At 44.0% G+C, this 8,742-nt stretch overlaps 1 pseudogene; it reads left to right on the top strand.

Moving 5' to 3' along the window:
• Positions 1-4,498: 4,498 nt before the first annotated feature.
• On the top strand, positions 4,499-6,177 carry LOC144463590 (uncharacterized; annotated as a pseudogene).
• The last annotated feature ends 2,565 nt before the right edge of the window (positions 6,178-8,742 follow it).

The raw sequence follows: 8,742 nt of genomic DNA, 5'->3' as shown, positions 1-8,742 counted from the left end.
TTAATCAGCCTTGCTTATTTAACTGTTGAACTGTTGTATAAAAGCAATATCACACTCGAGCTCGTGATGTTATACTCGTATATCGTCACGGCTGTGATTTGGTCATAGGCACTCAGCCTGTGGCCTCATGCCGAAGACAATCACAGCCGTGACCATATAGGAGTATAACATCACGAGCTCGAGTGTGATATTGCTTAATTCTGTTCATGACTCAGCTCTTTCAAACAGACACACTCACAGGTGCCCCTCATTAATCACCATGGCAACAGTGTGCATGTTTATAAACATCCTTTATCAGGCTTCTCTATGTTTATCAGCAGGTGATTCTGATGAGCTGATCAGACCTCTTCACTTCCTGCCTGTTTCTGTAATACTAGTGCTACTACTGCTCTGACACACTAACACACAGACATATACAGAACTATATATATATATATATATATATATATATATATATTCATATTACTACTGCTGCTGCTATGATGACTATAACCATGACTTCTAATACTGCCTTTACTACTTCTGCCATTACTTCTACTACTACTAGGCCTACTCCTGTATATTTTGTGATTATTTACTGTTCCTACATACTTTAAGCTACAAAAACCTTTCAGATGTCAAAATGTTCAGTTCTTTAAGGACGTTCATGCTTCAATTGATTTGTTTCTACTTTTTTATACTTTTTAAGTATGAATTACTGCTACTACTACTACTACTACTGGTTCACTACTACTATTAGTACCACTACTACAACTACTTCTACTACTGCTACTTCTGCTACTAGTAGTCATAGTACTGTTTCTACTACTTCTACTACTGCTGTTACTACCACTTCTACTACTTCTCATGTACATTTTTTGATTACTTACTACTTCCACATACATTCAGCTACAGAAACCATTCAAATGTCAAAACGTTCAGCAGTTTTTGGTTTCTCATTTTGCTATTTCTGCACTTTCAGCATTTTCTTTCATTTCAGCATTCAGCATCCACATGCATGTTCCGCAGGAAATGCATTTTCTAGTTAAAAATATGGAGCACCAGAAAGTACCTTGGCCCGACTTGTGGTTTAACACTGCATGCTAGAGACTGCAGATGGAACAGATACGTGCTGCCCTCAGATAGTTGTAAAGAGAGTCACCAGGGTGCGCCTGTCAGGACTGAACAGTTGTGGGGCGTCGGTGGCTTAGTGGTAGAGCAGGCGCCCTATGCACAAGGGTATTTTGTCTGGCTGACTTCATAATTGGAATAAAACTTGTGTGTGTGTGGGATCGCTGTTCACTGGTTGAGGATTGTAAAATGAAACTGCAAAGATGCACAGTACAAATGAAAAACATTTTTTCTGTGATTCCAGAGAGGTTTATGTGCGGGTGCCTTCACCAAATAAAATGAGCAAAAATATAATGGAACTCAAGTCCTCTTTCAAGTCCTCGCTGTGAACCTGTCTGAGCAAGTGGGCAGTGGACTGCTGGATTAGCATTGGCACACTTTCTGCTGCACCCCTCCTCTCATTGAGGCACACTGTGATGCTGCTTTCAGTGTTGTGCACAGCCATCAAAATAGAGAACCACATTAAGTTCATGCAGTTTATTTAAATGACATATCTTTACCATCAACTGTATCCGTCCAAAATCCCAGAGCAAATGAGAGTTCCTCCATTTTTTATCGATCTTTCTACCTTTACCCTCCCACTCCTAAAAGGGATAGAAATAAAAGCAATAACTGATATCACACTAATGGCACCAATCATAACAAGACTTAAAAGCAGCAGTGACACCAAAATTAGCGAAAGACTACACACATAAGATATATAATGAATAAATAATTAGATTTAAAAAATGTAATAAATAAACAAATAAATAAAAAATAAGGAGGCTAAGCTGTCACAAACAGACAAGGAGGTCTGAGATTGAGGTCTGAGAGGTGTAGGAGAGGTTTCCAAGTCTTTCAAAAGGTAGGGAACCCTTTAAGGAAACTAAGTTGCTTCAGTGTAATGGACAGTAAAATAGCTTTCACCCCCCTGTTGTGAGTCAGAGGTGAACTTGCTTCCTTTTAAAAGAATAAGTTGTCTTGCCAACAAGGTGATAAGGTGAGAACATGCTACGCTAACTTCTTCTTATACATCTTTGATTTCTCATATTGTGAAGCACTTTGTAACTCTGTTTAGAAAAGCGCTATAGAAATAAAGTTGTTTTGTCATTTCACAAAGCCAATTCAGCTTAACCCTGAGTCAGTTACTATGGCAACATACTCCGTGAAGCAAACCTGCTGGCTGACAGGTTTGCTTCATCTAAGCCTGAGGTTGATCGCCCACTGAGCGTGTTGCAGGTAGGAGAGCACTGAAACTGAAACTGAAACTGAGAGACTTGGCCTGTCCTTTTTTGAATGAAGTAATGGACTTTGAGGCACAGTTTATTGAGAGGCTGTTGCGTAAGGAGAAGGTGATTAGACCCTGTTTGGATGTCTCCTCGGAGGAGTGACTATATGGAAGATACAATTTCATCTAACAATCTGTTCCACCCAGATATATAAAAAATTTAAACATTGTGGATTTACATTATCATCGGAGCAATTTTTTGCAATGCTCTTTGATTCTTCGGCAGCAGCGGTTTTCTTTAAAACATCAGAGACACTGAACACATAAGCAGGGCAGAGGTTTGTCAGGCCGTAAGAAAAGTGACTGGCTCTGAAAAGACTTTTGCCCTTTTTTTGTGGTTTTCCCTGGGCATAAATCAGAAAGGATTATCAAAGAAACATTTCAGGGATCATTGGTGGTTTAGTGGATGGAGCAGGCGGCCCACGTTTAAGAGCTTAGTCTTTGTTGCAGTAGCCTCTGGTTCAACTCCAGCCTGCAGCTATATCATTAATTATTATAACGTTTGATAACCAGTTTGTGTACTCCTACATTTACCTTTGGGGTTCCCTACCTCTAAAGGGGTGTTTCCCGCCATGCCTCTCCCCTTTTGCTATTGTGCTCCGTGGGAGAGGTAAGCGAAATTGCCCTTGTGGTGATTTCCGTGTGTTAGTGCTGTTAAACTATGATTATAAGATTTATTTTATGCTAACATAATGTTGTGTCGCTTGATTTGGGTAGGGGCTGGAGTTTGTATGGTTGTTTGTGACAGAGGATTTTGTTTTTACCACCTGTTATCAGGTATGTTTTTTGTTTCAGTGTGCTTAATTGATTGTAATGCCCTTTTGCTGTTGTGCTCTGTGGGAGAGGGGCTGGAGTTTGTATGGTTGTGTGTGGCGGTGGGTTTTGTTTCTACCACCAGTTGTCAGGAATAAACGGAGGTCGCCTCCAAAGATATCTATGGTCTGGGCCTGTATATCTACACAACGCAGACATCGTTAGAGTCCACTGGTTACATTTCCCTCCCTCCCCCTTAACAGTATACTGTCCTGCCATTAAAGGCAACAAAAGCCCAAGAAATAATCTTTTTTTTTAAAAATAGAGGAATTCCACAGAATTGCAGGTTTGTCAGTGTTAATAAGAAATTAATCTATGTGGATACATTATGCAATGATTCATGAAAACTTTTCATATATTGAAAGATTCTGCGGTGTAACTGGCTCATTTATGGCACTCAGCAACCCCATCATAGCACAGATGGAAGAAGAGTGGACAAGTCGTAAAATATGCTGCCATTGGTCATCTGGTGATACAGTTTCCAGCTTTACAGCTTTTTTTTAAGTCCTATTCTGATGGTCTCAAAACCAACACATTCTCACTGTCAACTTGACAAATACTTACACTAGGTCAGTGGCCCTACACGACAAAGTATGATGCTCTAGGTACCTCTCCAGCATCAGCTTTGGACGTCCAGGAACGAAGTTTGATACATGTGTTGTGTATTTTTAAAACGTAGATAAAAACCTTTGTTTATAGGTTTACTTCCTTTGGTTTAGGCAACAAAAGTAAATGGTTAAGTTACAGTTAAATATACAAATACTAGCACACTACATTATTATTAAAATAACTTGATTGACTTTTGGTTTCATACAGGACATGAACCAAGGTGTTTGTAAGCCAAGCAGCTCCTGCCAGCAGTGCCCGCTTGCATGAGAGAGAAGGGCCGGTACTGGTCCAGCCCATTTAAGAGTAAACTTCTCACCAAGGGCTACTTGAAGCTGGAGATTCACGGCATGGGGGAACTGGGGCTGGCCGAACCCCCAGTGGTGGAGTCTTCAGTGGCTCCTCACCTCCACCCTAACGGATTCAGATTCAGATTCAGATTCAGAATACTTTATTAGTCCCAAAAGGGCAATTCATTTCTACAGTCCACCACTCTCTCTCAGCTTCCTCCAGCAGTTCTCTGCCCAGTAAAATGGAATGCCTCACCACCTCCATTTACCAGAAAATGTACAAGTACCCAGTCCAGTCTGTCTGCTCCCTGAATGCAATGACTCTGCTTTCTGTGTACCAGGCAGAAATTCTAGAGGAGATGGGCCGCCAGCTGGACTCCGGGTCGACGTCCTACAAGGCTGTGGTCACATAATGGGACTCGCAGTCCCAGGTGAGAGGGACCTGTGGCTGAAAGACTCAAGCTTGAGTGACGCACAGAAAGCAGAGTTGATGGATGCGGCATACAACTCCACCAAAGGTCTTTTTGGTCCAGCTCTGGAGAAGATGAGGGAGACCAGTTCCTCAGAAAACAAGAGGGCCGAGAACTGGCTTTGCTGCTGCAGCCACAGCAGTGAGGGGGAGACAGGGGGGCGCCAGGCCACAGAGACAGGCAGCTGGCCCACAGGCTAACCAACAGCCTTGGCCAGGAAATCAGAGACCATGGGGCAAACACTCCTTTACAGCAGTAGCAGCAAGAAACTGTCCCTCCCACCCTGGCGAAGGGAAGAAGAAGTGTGCAACCTAACACACTTTGCTTCTCCCTCTCCCCCTCCCACAAAGAGAAGGAGAAAACTGGAGGTGTAGCAGAGCCCCATTCATGGTTCAGAGATCCTGATAGTTCCCAGTTCTCCAGAGGTCCTGTCTCAGTCGCCCACCCCTCATGTTCAAGAGAGGGAGACCCAGGGGCAATGGTTAACACAGTGTCACCAAGCACTCTCACCAAACAAAATAAGAACAAATCAATGTCATGCCCCTTAAATTCCCACGGGGGGAGCTCACGCTCCTCCACTGGGAAGCGGCGCCCTCCAGGTGTGGGAGGTGATGTCATCTCAGTGCGACTATAAGGGCCCAGTCTCTGCCAAAGTTGATACATGGCGCGTATGCGCAGTCCCCCCGTGGGTTCTGTCCACTATTTCACAGGAGTACAGACTACAGTTTGCTACGAAACCACCCAGATTCAACAGTGTGTTAGTTTCAGTGGCCAGGGGGGAATTCAGAACGAGTTCTAGAGGATGAAATACAATCCCTTTTAACCAAACAAATGATCAGAGCCATCCCGGGCGAGGAAGCTCAACAGGACTTTTACTCCTGTTACTTCCTCATTCTGAAGAAAGGGAGCTCGTCCCTTCGCCCCATTTTCAATCTCTGTGTGTTAAACAGACACCTACGAAAATACACTTTCAGGATGTTAACACACAAAGTGATCTGACGTTCAGTTCGCCCGGGAGATTGGTTCGTAACAATCGATCTCTGGGATGCTTATTTTCACATCGCCATTCACCCCCCACACAGGAAATTCCTCAGGTTTGCTTATCAAGGCAGAGCTTACGAATATCAAGCCATCCCTTTCGGGCTGTCACTAGCTCCGAGGGTGTTCAGCAAGTGTGTGGAGGCAGCTCTGTCTCCATTAAAGAGCGGAGTCATCAGAATATTCTCATACATAGACGATTATCTGATATGCTCCCGCTAGCAGGAGCAGGCAGTCAAGGATTCCACTACGGTGTTAAATCACCTCAGGGTTCAGCATAAACTGGGTGAAGAGCCAAGTGGAACCTGTGCAGTGTACAGAATATCTGGGCCTCAATATAAACTCCCTCTTTTATCGTGTCACGGTATTGGAGGGGAGATTGGTGGCTCTCACACAGTGTCTCTCCCTCTTTCAGCTGGGGAACGTCTTGTCGTCTGACTATGCCTATGCCTGCTCAGCCTCATGGCATCAGTGATACCTGTTGTGATAACTGTTGTGCACCTCTCTTATGATGAGAGATTTTCAGCAATGGGTAGCAGTGCTGCGCTTGTGCCCACGCTGTCACCTTGGCCGCAGGGCATAATGCAGGGAATAACAGCGGCGTGCGTAATGGCTCATGTAGAGACCAGAGCGCTCTTCTTTCCCCCACCCTGGACAGGGTGAGAGAACAGGGTTTGTTGCTAATCCTGGTAGTGTCGCGTTGCCCAGCCAAACATTGGGTGGCAGAGATAATAAGCTGCTGGCGAGCAAGCCATGACCTCTCCCAGTACGCAGGGATCTGCTCCCCCAGCTACCACCCTCACCCAGATCGCGTAGCACTCTGGGCGTGGCCCATGAGAGGTGGAACCCGAACACTGCAAGCCTGCCGGCACAGGTCATTGACACCATTCAGAGTGCACTCTTTACAGTGGCAAGTGGTGGGTTTTTGAGGAGTGGTGCGACTCAAGGCACACCGTCCCCTTTCAGTGTTCTGTGGTTGACCTATTGTGTTTCCTGCAGGAATTAGTAAATAAGGGGAAGGCCTTTTCTACAATTAAAGTGTACCTGGCAGCCATCTCAGCTTATCATGTGGGCATTGTGGATAAACCTGTGTGGCAGCATCCTTTAGTGTGTTTCATGAAGGGTGCACGCTGCAAGCTCCCTGTTTCCAGGCCCCTGGTCCCTCTGTGGTGCTGGACCCCCTCTCGTCATCGTTTTGAGCCTTTAGAGGCAGTGGGTATGAAGTTTGTTTCGCTGAAAACTGTATTGCTTTTGGCAGTGGTGTGCACAGACTTTTTGAAGGGCAGGGGGCGAAAAGAAAAAAAGGGCACATACAGCGCGTTCTTGCCACTGAAGAGGGCACTAAGTTCCGCGTGTTTTCGAGGGCACTTTGGACATGTTTATATGTTATACAAATGGCACATTATATAGCCTTAAAACAGCCTAACTAGACAGACTACTCAAGTTAGTTTGTAGTTACAAGCAGCATCCATGAGAATTGTGTAGATTCAACGTTGGACTGTGAAGAACACACAGAGACATGGATGTATGAAGGAAATAAATCCCTGGGGGGGTCTGAGGGTCCTCCCCCAGAACATTTTCAATTAAATAGATGCCATTTCCTGTATTCTAGTGCATTTTAACACCATATTAGCACCAGATAATCCAAACTGGTTCTGTGAGATATAGTTCTGGCTCAATATAGATCAAAAAAGGGCCCAACATAAAAGTCTTTGCAACAGTAATGTTTCACAGTATTTCTTGGTCCTAATAGTCTTCTGGAGTTTAGTGTGTTTTTCCACCCAAGAGAGCAGTTGTGTTTTGGCAACCAGGAGGGCACTTAAGCACGCGTTTTTACCACCCAAGAAGGCAGTTTATCATGTTTTAACCATGACCCCACCACCCCCCCTGCCCCCTGCGTAAAACATATACGCAAACAATAACAGTATTTCAGTCCAGATATTGAACTTTTCAATCTTTCTGTAGCACAATAAATGTAATCAAGAAACCCTTCTACAAGAGGGAATATTACCAAAAAAAAGTTAAAATCTTAAATTAAGAGTACCTGATAACGTCTGAAAAGGTATTCCCCTGATGGGGTAGCTTTTTAAACTAAACTAGCCTGTAAACACAGCTCAGCTGTTTATTTAGCCTAGCAATATCTCCGGACTATAGTAGCTGCAATGGATGACTTTGAACGCGATTTTGAAGAGTTTCTTGTAGACACAGATCCAGAGCCATACCTGTTTGAGCCGGAGTACACAGATGAGAGCCGGAGTACACTAAGCGGGCGAGAAGAGAGGCTGAATTCTCCGCTCCCATTTTGCTGCACAGAATGGGATTCAGTGCTACCATCGGTGGGGAGATATATCACCAGGAGGAAAAGTGCCGCAGGGAGTGCATCACAAGGAGTGAAGCGGCGTCTTCTTTTCCTCGCAGATGACGGGTTGGGTTCATTCTCTCCTGTTGCGTGGTAAGTGTGGTCCATTCGCAAACTTTATAACTAAAAAAACTTTTCACTACTCTCTGTCGGCGAACTACAAACAATCTCTGCTGTTTCCTCCTCCTCCTTCCTTCCTTCCGCTGTCTTCGTTGGTTTATTTATACACGCGAAATGCATTCTCTGGCTGGCTGGATTGTCCGCTAGGGCTGCCTTACATACATGGCGGCGCAAGATGGCAACCTCTCTATAGCAAGGCCCTTGCTATATATATATATATATATATATATATATATATATATAAAAGCATAATTATAAGGCTACGAAAACCAAAAGAATTTTATTTTATAGCGATTATACACTTATATAAACATATTAATGGGTAGAATATTCAGATTCAGATTCGGATTTGACAATAAACCATGCCAAATATTATACACTGGCCCTTTAAGTAACCCATCGTTTTTCTGAATTTCTGGCATTGCGTTCCCACTGGAATCAATCATGAGAGAGAACTCCACAAATGTATCTTCTGTTGGAGTGGTGAGACTGTGAGACCCATGTTACTGACCAAACACTAAGTTATCAGTGATGGCTGTGAGAATGTACAGTGATTTAACACTTAATATAACATGTGCAAATCCCTACCATCGTTCGCTGTTGACTGCTCCAGTGGAGGCATGTTGCTGTCTCCCTTGACAGAGCTCTCTGATGATGCAAGCAATGTGA

The sequence above is a fragment of the Epinephelus lanceolatus genome, chromosome 5 (assembly GCF_041903045.1).
Source record: "Epinephelus lanceolatus isolate andai-2023 chromosome 5, ASM4190304v1, whole genome shotgun sequence".
NCBI classification, from domain to species: domain Eukaryota; kingdom Metazoa; phylum Chordata; class Actinopteri; order Perciformes; family Serranidae; genus Epinephelus; species Epinephelus lanceolatus.
Note: the sequence above shows the minus strand (reverse complement) of the source record. Positions and strands in the feature narration are given on the sequence as shown.